The 17,717-nt window shown below is 41.9% G+C and overlaps 1 pseudogene; it reads left to right on the top strand.

The window, feature by feature from the left end:
* Nucleotides 1-14,398: 14,398 nt before the first annotated feature.
* LOC147458500 (shikimate O-hydroxycinnamoyltransferase-like) lies at nt 14,399-16,192 on the top strand (annotated as a pseudogene).
* Nucleotides 16,193-17,717: the final 1,525 nt, after the last annotated feature.

The following is a 17,717-nucleotide window of genomic DNA, read 5'->3' as shown; positions in this document are numbered from 1 at the left end:
TAGACATCGCAGAACGAGGTGAAAAGCCTCAGCCGGTCTATATAGCAACCAATTTAGAGCCTGAAGAAGAAGAACGGCTAACACCACTTCTCAAGAAGTATAAAGATGTGTTTGCATGGTCCTATAAAGACCTCAAAGGAGTTGATCCAGCGATATGCCAACATACAATTTCTTTGAAATCGGATGCAAAACCTAGCAAACAACGTCCTTATACATACAATGACATATTTGCTAAACGAATCAAAGAGGAGATTGACAAGCTGATGAAAGCTGATTTCATCTATGAAATCGAACATACAGATTGGGTGTCACCCATTGTGGTAGTCCCCAAAAAGAATGGAAAATTGCGAGTGTGTGTAAACCTCAAAAAGGTAAATGCAGTCACCATAAGGGATAATTACCCCTTGCCAATCACAGAGCATGTACTTGAGCTGGTGGCCGGGAAACGGGCTTATTCCTTTCTGGACGAGTTTTCAGGATACAACCAACTGGCAATTGCAAGGGAGGATCAACACAAAACAGTGTTTTCCATAGAATGGGGGATTTATGCGTATCGAGTTATGCCGTTTGGCTTAACTAATGCCCCAGCTACCTTCCAAAGGTTAATGATGCACGCGTTCAAAGAATACCTGAGAATATTCTTAGAAATATACATCGATGATCTTTGTGTACACTCTCTTCTATGAGAGGAACATATTGACCATTTGCAAAAGGTATTTGAAAAATGCAGGACATATCAAATCTGTCTTAACCCGGAAAAGTGTATTTTTATGGTTAAGCAAGGCCGCATCTTAGGACACATTGTCTCAAGAAATGGCATAACCACTGACCCAAACAAAGTCAAAGTCATAGTAGACCTACCCAGGCCTACTAATGCGAAACAAGTGCAATCCTTCATGGGACACTGCGGATATTATTGAAGATTCATATATATGTATGCAGTCATTGCACAACCTCTGTATCGTTTTCTAGTCAACTTCGACTGGACTGAGGAGTGTGAAACTTCATTCCAAAAGCTAAAGGGAAACCTTATATCATCACATGTACTTAAAGCACCAAATTGGGAAAAGATATTCCATGTTCACATTGATGCTTCTGCATATGCAATCGGGAGTATTCTGGCTCAACCTGGAGACGGAACAATGGATTTTCCAGTTTGTTATGCAAGCCGACAGTTAAACAGTGCGGAAAAGAACTACACAACCACCGAACGAGAAGGGTTAGGAATATTTTATGCTGTAAAGAAATTTCAGCATTATTTGCTCGCAAACAAATTTGTGTTCTTCACATATCATCAAGCTCTTTTGTATCTGGTAAATAAACCATGTAATACAGGGAGAATTGTACACTGGTTTATTATATTGCTAGAGTTTGATTTCACAGTGGTGGTCAAAAAGGGCAAAACCCATCTAGGAGCGGATCATCTTTCAAGAATACACAACGGGGAAGCTCCTGAAGGAGTAGATGATGACATACCAAATGCTTATCTTTTCAATATTGAAATGATACCCAAATGGTCTCATGAAATTGTTACCATTCTTTCCTTTGGAGGTAGGTTTAATGACACGAAAGACATATCCAAACAACAAACAATTCAACAAATAAAAAACTTCCAATTGATTGCAGGACGGCTGTATCATCTAGGATCGGACCAAATTCTACGATTATGTATAAATCCGAAAGAATTAGAGTGTTACCTTGAAGAAACACATATCCAGGATTGTGCATTCCATTGTTCAACAATGAAAACACACCAGAGACTGAAACAGTTAGGGGTTTATTGGCCAACTATGTATGCGGACACATATTCTTATGTTAACAATTGTACTATATGTAGTGCCAAATGACCAGTGGATCATGCGACATTGTTTCAGGTAAACATTGCACCTGCATGGAGTCAATATATCATTGATTTCTTAACCACCAGGACGTTTCCTGAAAACATAACAAGAGCACGGAAAAGGGCTATAGAGCTGAAGGCTCGCGACTTTCAGTTAATTGTGAACCAACCCTATAAGCGAGGAAAGGACAATCAACTTAGAATCTGTGCAAGTGAAAGTGAATACCTGTTGATTCTAGAACATGCACATAGCGGAATAAGTGGAGGCCATTTTTCGAGCGATAAGACGTCAAAAATTGTCTTAACCGCAGGAATATGGTGGCCTACATTGCACATGGATGCTGAAGAGTTTGTAAAGCGTTGTGACGCATGTCAGCGCACCAAGGTGCTGATAAAGAGAGATGAGATGCCACTACGGCCAATGATGGGAGCAAGGGCATTTGCAAAATGGGGCGTTGATTTTGTGGGACCTGTTTCATCCCCTACATATCACACCCATACCCAATATATCATTGTGGCTACGGACTATCTCACAAAATGGACGGAAGCCAAGGCAATGCAAAAAGCAGATGCACGGACCAATGCACAATTTTTGTATGAGAATGTTTTTGTACGATATGGTTTACCAATAGAAATTGTCAGTGATCATGGAACACATTTTCTTAATGATGTCATTCAATATCTGCTAGAGGAATTCATGGTCATACATAGGAAATCTGCTCCATACCATCCACAGGCAAATGGACAAGTTGAGGCCACAAATAAAACACTATGCATGGTTCTCACTAAAATTGTGTCAGAGTCAAGAACAGATTGGGATCAACAGCTACACTCAACACTATGGGCATACAAGGTAGCTTACAAAACATCGATAGGAACAACACCGTACACCATGGTGTTTGGCCTAAATGCTATATTACCCATAGAGTTTTTAATTCCAACTCTACGAGTAGCGAAATGCTTAGAATGGACAGGGCATGAGCTCTCTTCAAGAATAGATGATCTTGAAAAGCTAGATGAACTCCGCTTGAGAGCTGTAGCTTCGATCTATGCTAAAAAGAGAAGACAAAAAGAGTTTTTTGACAAGCATGTGCGCACGAAAGAGTTCAAAACAGGTGATTATGTATTTGTTTATACTTTGAAGCAACATGCCAAGAAACTTAAAAAGCGAAGGATGGGACCCTTTGTGATTAGTGATCTATCACAAAGCGGAGCTGTCAAGCTTTCTACATTAGCACGTGAAGAAATGCCAAATTGGATTAGTGGATGTCAATTGAAGAAATATCATTTACCACTAACACAGGATATGCTTCAACAAATCCATCAAGGAAAACAACGTATGAAGGAGAAACAGAGAGTACAAGAAACAAGGTGGAGCACCATTGCGAATCAATGCCATTCGACTAACGATGCTGGATGCAGACACAGTGGAGCCAATAATTGCAGTCAAAGTGGGCAGCAATCAAGTTGAATCGATGGCATTGCTTGATTCTGGGGCTCAAGAAAATTTGATCTCTTACAGATTATACCAACAGCTCAAGTCCACAGGTCAACTTCATCCTACTCCTCAAGTGCTGGAAATTAGTACATCACACTCGTTGAAAACATTGGGCTGGACTATATTGCATGTACAAATACATCAATATATTTACCCACACAAATTTTATGTAGTCCAAGATGAAGGCACACAACACCCAATGTTGTTGGGACAACCTTGGCAAAAATAGTACAATGTGCAGATAGATTGGAACGCAAATGCAGTCAAAACTCAGCATGCACAAGAACAACAGGTAATAGCCTTTGCTCAGCAATACCGCAATAATCAGCTGCCAGCAATGCAATCACTAGAAAAAGAGCCAAAAGCAAGAGTGCCACCAAAGAACAACATGATACCCAAGGCTAACAAACAGGTAAAAGCCAACCATGCTAACTACATACATACAAAGTCACCAACCGCAGTACAAAGATCTAGGTTACCAAAACAAGGGAAACAAGTATGGATGCAAAAGGATAGAAATGACATGGCAGACCACAAACAATGCAAAGAAAGAATTCAACCAAAGGAGATAGTTCAACCAAAAACCAAGGGCATAAAACAGATATGGATCCCATAGAAAATTCTAAGCAATAACCCAAATGTTACTCGCATTTGGATACCGAAACAAAAGCAAAAGGAACTCCCTTCAGTACAAGCAACATCGGAAGGTAGACAAGTGCATTTGCAAAAGGACAACCGACTTATGTGGATGCCAATCAGCAACAACAAAACAGTGGCAACAAAGGAAGTAGCAAAACACCTACAAAAACCGGCAAAAACAACCTACCAATGGAAAGCAATAGAAATACGGTCCACGGACATTCCGGCCAAGCCAATCCTCTCCACAGAAACAACTATGGCTATATCAATAGTAGTGGCAAAGTGACTGCCTTTTGCAAGAAAGACAATTAAACAGAGAGCAGTAGCATTACAGTTGTTACTTGCAAAGAAAAGAGGAAACCTCGACGACGAATGCCAATAAGCATCTTGCTTATACCCTTCTCTTGCACAACATTAATTTTTCCATGCATTGATCGAGTATGCATAAATTAGGGCCACATTAATCGGCCAAGCATTAGCACAAATTTTTCAACTTATGCACGGCACATACTCCGAGGCGATACCTTGTCGTCTGGGAGGACTCCGGCTAGGAGGGGGGGAGGAATTCTCAAATGCGGAACAATAGCAGAAAGAGCAAAAAAGGGCATGATTTTCGACTATTTTAAGGGTTGTTGGGATGATCAGTGACTATAGGACAACCTATGGTACAGTGAGGGTGCAATTATGAGACTGGAGCGGAAAGCGTGTTTTGGCCAGATTTTGACCGAAATGCCAAATTTCTGGTAAACAGTGCAAATTGAGTCCAAATCAAGAAATTTTTGAGCCTAAACCACATCTCGCAAGAAGTCGGGAGCACATGTCAAATTTCATGAAAAGTGGTTCGGGGACCCCCATTATAAGAAATTTTCACTTCATTTTCACTATTGACATTTGAGAGAGCTTCTGCCACCTAGAGCGAGCGGAACTTCCAGTAGCTTCTACGACGCACACGACTACCCGACAGGCTTCAGACATGAGAGGTAGGCTCGCCACCTTGAGCTTTCCGCGCATGTTTGTCGTATTGTCGCGAAAACTAGCGAGGGTTCACACACAAAGCGGGCAGTAGAGACCTACAAGTAGAAGCGGCAACCTAACGGCTAACCCAAAAGCAATGAAACTTCATCGGCAGCTTACCCTAGCATAGGAGACCAGTCTTGGATGTCCAAAGGCAGTAGAAAACCATAAGGAAAAACCATAATTCCTAGAATCCCGCAAGAGGCCACCAAATGGAAAATCGGCAAAAAGACGCCCAAACCCTACCAAAATTCATGGGTAGGAGCATCTTGACATGCTCGACAAGTCTATGTAGCCCACATGACCAAAAGGTGACCCGAAGCGGCACTAAACTTCAGAAACGGCATCAGACACACAAAGCGTCAAATAGCTCTTGCGGCCAAACTGCATGTCCATTTGCCACTAAACTCCACGAGCGGCTTTTCTAGACCATCAACAACCAAGTCCTATGGTGGTAGACCACCACAAGTCATCGAAGACATGTAAACACAACCACGGGTGCTTCTAGAGCGACAAATTGCCAAATGGAGCTCCGGTGAAGCCAAAGTCGACAAAAACTATACGGCAAGGATCCCCAAGGGATCGGGAAGCTATGGAAACCAACATCAAGAAATTTCATCGTCATCAAAAAGCACTCAAAAAGTCAGAAAACGGCTTGGAGGCTGTGAAATCCACACAGGGAGTTACTTTCTATCCATTTGACTTTTTTGTTGAAATTAGGCTTAAACGGGACTCGGGGGGAGTAAGGGCAGGCACTAGTGACAGATTCCATGAAAAAATCATCAGGAGACACCCTACGCGTAGGGATTTCCTATGGCCTCTTGTTTTGGGTGGTTCAAGAGATGCCCCATCACTTTCTTCAGAAGAGGAAGAGTATGAGCAGGATGGAGAAGAGGGTGACCTCTTTCTTGCCTTTTTCTTCCCTTGTTCCTCCTTGTCTGCACCATTACTTTCTTCAAAAGAGGAAGAGGATGAAGAAGATGGTGACCTCTTTCTTGCCTTTTCTTCTCTTGTTTTCTCTCTTCCCTCTTTGAATTATCATGTAGAGAATTATGCAACGGTCTTCTTAGTTTAGGGGGTGTTGGAGAGTGTTTTGCTTGCCGTCTTTGTGGAGCCATCTCCATCGAGGTGGCAGGAGACTTACTTCTTTCTTGTTCTTTTGGTGCGGGACTCTACCCTTGCAACTCGGGTTCTCCTTTGGGAGGGAGATGCCTCATCGAGCAGTAAGTTTTTGAGCCCTTCGTACGGATCCTCCTCTTCTTCCCTTATCAGAAAGACCTCTTTTGGAAATCTCACTAGGAGCTTTCCTAGGTACTCTCTCTTCTTGGTGGGGAGTTTGGAGAATACCATGGGTGTGCAATTGCTGTAGCACTTCACCCTGGAGGGATGGATTTCCTAGGGCTTGTTGAAGCCTAGAAACAAGATAGTTTACAAGTATAGGGGCATCATTAGTTTCTCTTTCATTAACAAAATCAAAGATATCAACATTCATTTCAATCTCTTTTCCCTTGTCAACCATACTAGCAAATTTTAGGTGTAAATGTTTACTTGTACTTTGGCACTTCAAGCCCTAGTTGTTGCTACTCCTCTTTACCTTCAAAGATAAGCACTTAAGCATCTATACCCGTGGCTCAAATATTATTAATTAGAATAGAGGGTTCAACAGAGCCAAGACAGCATCGGTTCCTGTCAAGCTCATAAAGCTCAATAATGGTTAAGCCATAGGCAAGCCTTGTAGGACTCAATTATTAAGACCATAGCTCTCGACGGTATCCCCGTTAACTGCATAAAGTAGGCGTGCTTCAAGGATGAAAAATCCCTATTCTACTTACTCTTTTGCAATTAATAACACCAACCATTTGTAGCAAGCTTGAGGACCTCTCTTATTGAGCAAGAAAAGAGAAACCAATAACTCTGATACCAATATAACATTTAATGCACTAGTAACTTGTCTGTAGAAAAAATTGATAACATAGTGAGCATTTCATTAAGAACAAGTTCCTAATGAGTATAGAGAGAGTACTTAATTTGAGAAAGCAATAGAACAATTTACACCTAGCTAGTTTGGCATAGACAATACTTGAAAAGAGAGAGAAAAAGAACTAGTGACAATAGTTGAGGACCGGATTTACATGGAGCCGGTCCCCCCTCCATAAAGGCTTTGTATTGTAGCTTCTCCCATCAAAGGAGACTTTTGTACAATACAATTCTTGTGTTCCTTGACAAGCTTCGTTGGTGCAATGAAGATGGAAGCTTCATGCACCAAATTATGCTTGAAAAACACACCTAGTGTCCCTAGCCTCAGTCCCAAGACCTCACACACCTTCAAAAATGATGAGAGCCAGTAGGGAATGAGGATGATTGAGAGGAAGAAGATGTATCTTATGAGAAAGAAGTATTATCCTCACATAATCTCTAATAGCATAGCATAGCTTAGTAATTAGCATGGTAGAGGAGATGAGCATGCCATTGAAGCTTGGCTCTTGGTTGGATTTTCATTCCATAGCCAAGAGTTGTTAGTGTAGGCCTTTACTTCTCAATGCTTGGCAAAGGAGGTGGAGTTCTGTTGGGATTCAGGCCAACTGGCCGGACATCCCACTTACTACTAACCCATCTACTAACTTAACCATTATATACTTATTCTTTAATACAACAGAATAAGGAGCTGCAATAGGATAACGTTGTTGTGCGCTCCACCCAAAGCAGGCCTCTCTCTTTCTCTCTCTCTCTCTCTCTCTCTCTCTATCTCTCTCTCTCTCTCTCTCTCTCTCTCTCTCTCTCTCTCGCACTTACACTCACACATGCTTCCCGCGGCACCTTCAATTGGTATTAGAGTACGGTTTGTGCTAGCCGTTTTCGGGTCCGCGCATGCACTTTCAAAAGTGCAAATAGGTTTCCGATTTCGGCTTCGGCAAATTTAGCGTTCTAAGAGCATTTCTCCCATATATCCTAAGGTTTTAGGTTGAAAGCATGGAATGGTGGCTCAAATAGCTGTGTCCATGGATACCTATTATCAAAAACTTTGGCCTACAATTAGACATGAATTCACATAAAATTTCTATCATGATATATGTCAATGGATAGCTCTTAAAGAATAAAATGTAGAAGTGCAATCACTTATAAATTTTATTTAGTTTGTATTCTTTTTTCCACAAGATTGTTTTTGTGATATGCTATCTAATAGCTTAAATATCATTCCACCTATTCATGCTTTCACCCTTTACCCCAATTTCAAAGTTCTTCATGCAGTCGAAAGCTTCATTCGAGCTACGCTTGAGGAGTTGTATTTTTTAACTCCACTTTTGCTACAGGTACAAGACACAGGTGCAGGTTGCTCAGAGACTATTTTGGGATGGTATATAGCCGTTTTATGGCTATTATGTGTTATTGAGATGGTGTTTATGGGTTGATTAGGAGCACTTTTTAGCATCGACATTGTCTCGGGTTTTTCAAGCATCCATCTCCTCACAGGTTCTTGCATACATAAAGGACATCCAAGTTTCTTATAGGCTGCAGTGTTTTGCATCAGCACAAATTTCAGTGGGAGTACTTGATGCGCATATGCATTGTTTTGGCACTTTTGATAGTGCTTGAGCTCTTTTGAGAGCGGTTTTACTCCCTACTGGGATTTGTTTACTGCTTGCACATTTTGTTTGGTGCCTGTTTGAGCGCATATACTGCACCTTGCAGTATTGTTGATAGTGGATGTACATTTGAGTTGCAAAAATTGCCATATGTACCTTTTGTGGAGCCGATTTGGCTTGTTTTTGGCAGTCCCGACCATTTTTGAGACTCGGTTTGGAGGCCCTTTCTAAGACTAGGTTGGTTTCTTGTCTGCATAACCTTTTGTGAGGGTCGATAGCGTGAGGTTTTCTTGAGCTGGGGGATTCTTGAATGTTGAGATCCTTTTGGTGATACAGGTTGTTGGACTACCTCTTTTTCCATGGCCTCGCCATAGGACATGTATAGAGAGGGTTACGTGCATTTGACGTCGTTTTGGCAGTCTTGGGTCAACTTTTGACTTTTTATGCACATTTAGTGGTTGATGTGTCTGTCTTATGCTTTGAGAGCATTACTTTTGATGCGTTACTGATCTCTTGTGACAGTTTTAGATTGAGATTCTGTCAATTTTTCTGAGGAAACTCTGCCAAATTTTTCCCAGAATTACCAATGTTTATCGCCATATTATCTTTAGCTTGCACCCATGTTGTCTAGTGGTGAAAAGGATATTTGCAATATCCAAAAATTTGATGGGACAAATTTTGCTATTTGGAAAGAGCATATTCAAGATGTTCTTATACAAAAAGGCCACATGGATCCTATCATGGAGCACCCAGAGGGTGAGTATACAGATGTTGAGTGGGAGAAACTTGATGCTAAGGCCAAATCTACCCTCTGTTTGCATTTGGCCGAATCTGTGTACTTTACTATAGTTGGAGAAAGGATTTCTAGAGATGTATGGGATAAGTTGTGTTCCAGTTATGAGAACAAAAGTGCCACTAATAAGGTTTTCTTGATGAAGAAGCTATTTGACCTTCGTATGAAGGAAGAGGGCACTATTTCTATGCACATTAATGAGTTCAATATCATTTTCACTCAGTTGACCACTCAAGGTTTGGTCTTCAATGAGGAAATCAAATGTATCTTCTTGCTATGCAGTTTACCATCATCTTGGGATACGTTTTGTACTGCAATTAGCAACTCAGCACCTGGTACCAGTCTAGTGTACAATGAAGTCCTTGGGAGTCTGTTTGAAATCTCTCAAAGGCAAGAAGGACGGTGATGCGTATGTTGCTAGTGATAGACAGAGGGGTCGCACTCAAAGTCGTGCCAAAAGCAAGGAACGTGAGAGCTCACACAGTAAGTCTCGGGGTTCTATGCGTAATTTCAAGTGCTACCACTGCCATAAAAAGGGGCATGTGAAGAAGGATTGCAGGAAATGACAGCAAAGCAAGAAGGATAAATTTGGTGACACTTCTAAGTCTGATGATTTAAACAAGGGCAAATCAAAGCTAGAGGAGATCAATGTGCTAGAGTCTTCAAATGCTCCTATGGTAGAGACTCTTCCAGTGGTTGTTATGCCACTAACCTCTGACATATTGGTCTTCATAGTAAATCTACCTGTCAAGGCTCTTGTTATAGAAGATGCACAGTATGCACAAAATTGGATAGTAGATTCTGGTACGAGTTTCCATGTGACACCACATAGAGAGTGGTTCTCTACTTATTCTCACTCTTGTGGCAAAGTGAGACTTGGTGATGCTTATGAACTAGACACTGAGGGTGTCGGAAATGTCAAATTGCATCTAAGGAATGGCATGCACTTTACTTTATGTAATGTCAGACATGTGCCCAAGTTGACTAAAAGCTTGATTTCTGTTGGTCAGCTTGATGATTTGGGCTACAACACCACATTTGGCAATGGTTCGTGGATAGTACGCAAAGTTAATCTTGTTGTACTCAGAGGTTAGAATCATGGTACCTTGTATTCCATGCATGTGTCAGATATTGGTCATGATTACATACCTATAGCCCAACTCCCATCTACTGAGTTGTGGCATTGCCGGCTAGGTCATACTAGCCAAAAAGGAATGAGAACTCTGACTCGTTTTTTCTACTTACCTATCTTGTCTTATGTTGAATTTCTTGTTTGTGAGCACTGTATCTACGCCAAATAGACTAGGTACATTCACTTACCATTGGGTCAAAAGCGAGCTGAACCTCTAGATCTAGTACATAGTGATGTTTGTGGTCCTATGTCAACCAAATCTCTAGGGGGGGGCAGCTATTTTGTGACATTCATAGATGACTCTACTCAAAAGGTGTGGGCATATCCTTCAAACATAAGGATCAAGTTCTTCCTGTGTTCTAGAAATGTTTGGCACTTGTTGAGAATCAGTCTGACAAGAAACTCAAGAGGTTGCGGATTGACAACGGTGGAGAGTATGTCTCCAAGGAGTTTGACAATTTTTGTGCGAGAAGGGGGATTAAAAGGCATTTTATTGCACCATACACACCAACTCAGAATGGAGTTGCTGAGCGCATGAATTGTACAATTGAGGAAAGAGTCACAGCCATGCTTTCTAGGGAAAATCTCACACAAGGTTTTTGGACAGAAGCCATCTTGACCGCAGTGCACATTATACATCATTCACCTAGTACACCATTGAATTATGAGATTCCAAAAGAGTTATGGTCTAAACGTAAGCCCCACTATGACCATCTTTGTGTTTTGGTTGTGAAACTTATGCTCACATGCCTAAACAACTTTGACAGAAGTTAGAGCCAAAGTCACACAAATGTGTTTTCATTGGATATGGTGCAGATGGAGAGATGGGATATCGTATCTGGCACCCGGAATCTCGTTGAGTCATCCGTAGTTCAAATGTGATCTTCAATGAGTCGAAGATGCATAAACAACCTATCAAGGAAATAGAGATTTGGAGAGTCATTTTTGAGGATGTTGCCTCAGAGACAAAGAAATCAACTCAATGGGCTAGTGATGTACCTTCCACTAGCAATGCTCCAGAGGGAGTAGATAGCAATGTTCTAGGAGTGGGATAGTCTACTAGAGTCTCTTGTCCACCTGCACGTTTTGAGCCAGGTCTTGATTACATCATGTTGACCGATTGCGGTGAGCCAAGTTGCTACCAAGAAGCCATGATGACGGATGATGGTTAATGGGAGCAGGCTATGGAATTTGAGTATAGCTCGATTCTAGCTAATGACACTTGGGACTTGGTAGAACTGCCAAATGATGCAAAAACTTTACCTTGCAAATGGGTCTACAAGAAAAAATTTACCTTAGGTGATCCAAATCTAAAGTACAAGGCTAGACTTGTAGCCAAAGGGTTCAAAGAGCAAAAGGGAGTCGATTTTGATGAAATCTACTCCCCTGTGGTCAAGATGACAACGCTTAGAACCGTACTTGGTCTTGTAGCGATTGAGGACATGGAACTTGTCCTAATGGATGTGAAGACAACATTTCTTCACGGGGATCTCATGGTGGGCAATCTCATGTATGCTATGGTGGCCACAAGACCAGACATTGCTTTTGCAGTGGGAGTGGTGAGCCAATATATAACAAATCCTGGCAACAAGCATTGGGAAGCAGTGAAGCACATTCTTAGGTACCTCAAAGGTACGGTCGGTAGGTGTTTACGCTTCGGGAACAATGATGCATCCATCGTGGGTTATGCGGATGCAGACTATGCGGGTTATATTGACAATAGGAGATCGACATCTAGCTATGTCTTCATATTTGTTGGAGCAGCAGTATCTTGGAGGTCATGTCTTCAAGATTGTATGTTGTCTTCCACTACGGAAGTGGAGTACGTTGCATTGTCGGATGCAAGTAAAGAGGCTGTATGGTTATCTCGCTTAGTCAAAAATCTTGGCATTGATGAGACTCTAGTGACATATTCTGATAGTCAAAGTGCTCTTGCATTGGCAAGGAATCCCGTGTTTCACTCCAAATCGAAACACATTGAAGTCAGGTATCATCTTATGAGAGATTTCTTGGCCAAAAAGCTCATTGATTTGGTCAAGGTACACACTGAAGATAACCCAGCAGATGCTTTGATGAAAGGCTTAGCTTTGGAGCGGTTTACACACTGCAGTGAGTTGATGGGTATAGGTTGAAGCCACTAGATTGCTTCACAATTGTATATATCATGTCACTTGGGCTGTGTTGGCCTTCAAGTGGGAGTTTGTTTGGATTGAGGCCAACTGGCTGGACATCCCACTTACTACTAACCCATCTACTAACTTAACCATTATATACTTATTCTTTAATACAAGAGAATAAGGAGCTGCAATAGGATAACATTGTTGTGCACTCTACCCAAAGCAGGTCTCTCTCTCTCTCTGCTCTCGCACTTGTACTCGCACACGCTTCCCGCAGCACCTTCAAGTTCTTCCTGTACACGTGAGTTGTGTGTGTGTGTGTGTGTGTGTGTGTGTGTGTGTGTGTGTGTGTGTGTGTGTGTGTGTGTGTGTGTGTATGTAGCATTGTGTTAAACAAAAATGCAGCCCTCTCTCTCTTCTTGGTTGACCCCTCTTGCCAATTACTTTTCCTGGATTCCCATTGGCCCCTGCAAAGCTTAACCAATCACAAATTAGAAGCATAATTGATAGCCTAGTGACATGTGTCCCCCTTTCCCCTTTTGTGAGAGCTTTAGGTAATTAAAATAATTTATTAAACTCTCATTGGACCTTTTAGTCTTCTGGCTAATAGGAATTAGGCAAGTCATTGGGCTGCTTGATGCTCATTGGACCCCTTGGTAGACTGTCCAATAGTCTTCTAGGGAGCCTAATTTCTATTGGTTCTTTTATCAAGCATTTACGAATTAACTAGATTAATTTTACTCTAGCCTAATTCTCATTGGTCCACCTCTACAGCCATCCAATAGGATTTGAGGGGGAATAGGGGGCAATGGGCCTAGGAGCATGCCATGTGTCTAGTATTATCTTTGTGTAAAGAGGGATATTTGGAGTGTATGTGCATGTGTGTGTGTTTCTCTCTCCTCCCCTACTCTTAGGGCTTGCCCCCTCCTTGATAGGTGTGAGGTCCCCAAACCCGCCGACACCAAAAAGCGGGATGGGATCCTTGACAGGTCTCTAGGTCTAATAAAATTTGAATCCCTAAACAAGAAGAATCTAGGGAATTCACCCTTACCATTAATGATCGTTTAGGTTTATAGCCCTAAAAGGAGACCTAGTCCTGTCTTGCAGTGGAAACGGGACAACTTGTTGGATATAAAAATCCGGCCCTATAACTTCCATCATTCGGATTAAGGTTTTCTTAGCCAATGCTTTTTCCCCCCTAATATATGTGAGGGCACAACCGTTGGTGGGCTCCTCTTCCAAGTGGAAAAGCTTCTAGACGCTTCTAGTGCACAGGAATGGATAGTTACCTGACTAATCAGCTCCACTCGTCCATGATTGACAACCTTAGTCCATCCCCACTTACCACCCCGCACTCACACATGTTGCTTTGTTATTTAATTACTACCACATTCTTGTCAAAATTAAAACAATGATTTTTTTTAAACTTTCATAACTGAATTTCATTAAAACAACCCTTGAAAACAGTATTGAAAACATTCTTTTAGAAAACAGACATCTTTAGACTTAAGACAAGGTATTGTCATTCTGGAGTACCTCTGACCAGTACTGGCTTGTCTCAAGACCACCTATACAGGGTGAAAAAATGACACCCATTCCTTATTTATAAAAAATCGGGGTGGAAAAAGTCATCACCCAAAGTCCAGGCGCCCATACGCCAACCGGTTGCCCATACAACCGGGCGGTTCCTCTAGGATAAACTCGATATCCTAAGTAATATCCACAAGCACAAACAAGCACGGGGTAAAGACTCCACGCACACTGAGGAAACCGACTCATCCATGGCGGAGTCGCCATCAATACTCATTACCTGGAGTAAAATATTCCAAGGAATCAAACGTGTCTTGAGACAAGCTATCTTAAGGATGATCAAATATTTCTTTCCTAGGTCAATCAATCGTAGCCCATCATTTCTTTAGGGCAGTTAGCCCAAATACTAGTTTTTGAAAGCTCAAAGGAGAGCTTTGCCACGATAGCGAAAAGACACAAATGATCGCGACTTTAGATCGTGACTTTTCTCTCCCCCACTTTCTCACTCTTTCTCTGCACGCGACGTCAGTTTCTTTTGCTGATAACGCTTTCTAACTTCGTAGGTGGATCATCAGATGAGCATCTCCATGTACAAGTTACAGATACCTCTATCGTAAAGCCATTGCGTCCTACTCACAGATCCAATTTCTACCTTTCTCCTTTAGACACCTTCTTTTTGAATTTCAACTATGTCAGAAGTGTCCTCTTCTATCCTCTTCTAGCCACTGCTGATTATCTAAAAGAAGAAGGGCATTCTTGTTGCGACATCCAAACCTTGAAATATGGATTGGCCAAGGTCCTCGTGGACTTCTATCCTGTTGTTGGACGGTTTTGCCATGAGAATGACGGCGGTGGTGACAAACGCAGCAACATTGTTAGTGATTGCAATGATGCCGGAGTCGAGTTCAGAGAAGCTTTTGCAGATTATGATTTTTCCGAGCTGCACGAAGAGAAGTTTTCCATCCATGACCTCTACAGTGACTTGACTGCACTGACTCCTTTCAACCCATTTGAAGAGGCCTTTCTTTCTATCCAGGTAAACTCAATTCATCTCTGCATGTACCATGGGCAATCTTAGCCTGTTGTATTTTTACATACACGATGCAGAATAATGTTATTCTTCTCTGTTACATACATTGTACATGTAAGATGGGCAATGCTACCTTGTAGTTTGTGTTTATGTATAGATGAAGCTCATCCGATCGAGTTGCCTTATTTCTTCACCAATTTTGTCAGGTTACCACATTCAGAGATGGCTGGCTGTGGAATCGCCATTGGTGCAACTGCCAGTCATGCTGTTTTCGACGGTTCCGGCTCTTGAACCAAGAGCTGCTATGGAAATCCCTAATATAAAGCGTCCTCCGATGAAGAGTCATTGCAGAGTTTTGCATTTTGATAGTTCTATAGTTCAGCAGCTCAAGCGGAAAGCAATCCAAGAATCAGGAAATCCTTCAATAAGCTCCTACCAAGCCGTACTTGCGTCAGTATGGAAGAGATTGGCGGAAGCATATGAAGTGCTGTCAGAGCAGACGGTAATGAAAAGCTTTGATTGTGCTTTCAAGGGCTATATATATACAATTGTGATCTCCTTCTTGCACATTCGCTAACCAAGTTGTGTTGGCGCATTAACAGGTTTGTCTCTATCTAAAGGCAGACTTGAGGCAGCGATTGAGGCCCGCATTGACACCTGCGTATTTTAGCAATGCATTGGATGTGGTGAATGTCCAAGCAACGGTGGTGAATTTGAGGGAAGAGAGTGTGGGTGTAGTCGCAGGATAAGGAAGGCACTAGATGTACTGGATGATGCAAGTACAATTCTCTCTCTCTCTCTTTAATGGCTTGCGATGGAATGACCACTCTGCACAGGGCACTCAAACTGGTTGTGACAGCAGCAAACTGTTCGTGAGCAACTCCATGCACATCGAGGCAATGCATTTCAAGTCAGGTCGTTAGTTTCTTATGCATCATTTGTAGGAAACCGGCGGTAAGGACAACAGTAGCAGGTCAGTTTTTGACCTGCACATGTAGTAGCTTGTCATTTTCAGGTCTGCACGTGTGTACAACAGCAGGCGACAACTTGCAGCTCATTCATTGCTTCGGCAGCAATCATTTTTTAACTACGGAGAGTCATCTTCAGCAGTGGGTGACTATGTGGGAGCAAGGACATTAGAGAAATTTTATTTAGCACACTGTATACTATTGAATACATCATTTTCTTCAGATTTAGGTGCTCTAACTGAGCATAAGGCACAGATACAGGTGGAGCCTTTTCTTTTATGAGAAAAAGATCCTTCCATTAGTTAATAAAGCTGCCCATATGGCTACAAACATTTTGGCTAGATCTTGGTTGGCTGACAAGGTATTTTGGTGATTTTGACTTTTTCAAGGCTACTCTTCTTGTGCCCCATAATTACATGGGTCCGAAACGCATTACAGAGAATCGGTTGATTGAACAACTTGGAAGGCATCATTTCAAATTTCAATGTGTCTTAGTGCGGTCTTCTGGCATAGTAATCTTGGAAATGGTAGATAAGAACGGTTTTATTTCAGCGCGATGAGTTTTCGCTTACGTTTCACATGCATTACTATCGGCTGTGCTGCTGCTGAAGTGGATGGTTCCGCTCCCAATGCTGGGGACGTTCTTTGCTCTGCTATGGCTTCATCCTAAAGAAGGCATTACTTCTCTTCCGTCATTCTCAAGGGATCGATTAGGATTGGTCCTTTTCCTTATCAGCCTATGCAGATAAAATAAAGTGGAAGCAAAGAGCCTGCTTTATATCCCCTTGCCTCCCCAACTTCAGGCATTGGATGTGTTTGAGGTCATGATGGGATGCCTTCACTTAAGCCTTTGTCTCTGACAAGGATTCTTTGATAAGGTAGCAAGCATCCAGGATTTTGATAATTTCTTCCATTTGTTGCTGTGTCCCTTTGTTGGCGCAATGCAGTGGCAATAGAGTGATGGGGTTTGATGTGTGTGTAGGCAAGATAACTTGTCAAACAGACTCATGGGTGAAGATCACTACCTCCAAGGCCTTGCACATCCAGTCCAAGCTCATCAAATCATGTGATGAAGAGTGATTTCCATGAATCAGTTTCTTAAGTTGCTCTTCAAGATGTGCCTCCAATGCGAGATAAAGACTTTTGGCAATGTCTTCCATGTGTTGTTGTGTCCCTTTGTTGGCACAATGCAGTGGTGATGGAGTGATGGGGTTTGATGTGTGTGTAGAGATGAAAATCTATTGAACGGACTTATGGGTAAAGATCACTACTGTCACGTGACACATCCAACCCTATGTGTCCGTGGACAAGCTACAGCATGATCAGGGTTCAGTCAGTCCAGTCAGTCTAGATTAGAAGTGATCTGGCACTTTTGTGAGTCTATTCGTAGACCGTGCATGCCCAGTCGCTTAGTATAGATGCATATCCTCTGGTTGCACATAGCATGATCATAAGCATTCCCATCAGAATCCATCAGAATCAGTAAGGGGAATTTTCCAGTGATTTTAGCCTATTTTCCCTATTTTTGACATTTTTCACTTATTAATTTAAGTGACTTTCCAACAAAAGTAG

The sequence above is a fragment of the Adiantum capillus-veneris genome, chromosome 5, assembly GCF_014529385.1.
Source record: "Adiantum capillus-veneris isolate H3 chromosome 5, ASM1452938v2, whole genome shotgun sequence".
NCBI lineage: Eukaryota > Viridiplantae > Streptophyta > Polypodiopsida > Polypodiales > Pteridaceae > Adiantum > Adiantum capillus-veneris.
The sequence above is the reverse complement of the archived record's forward strand: the minus strand, read 5'-3'. Positions and strand labels throughout refer to the sequence as shown.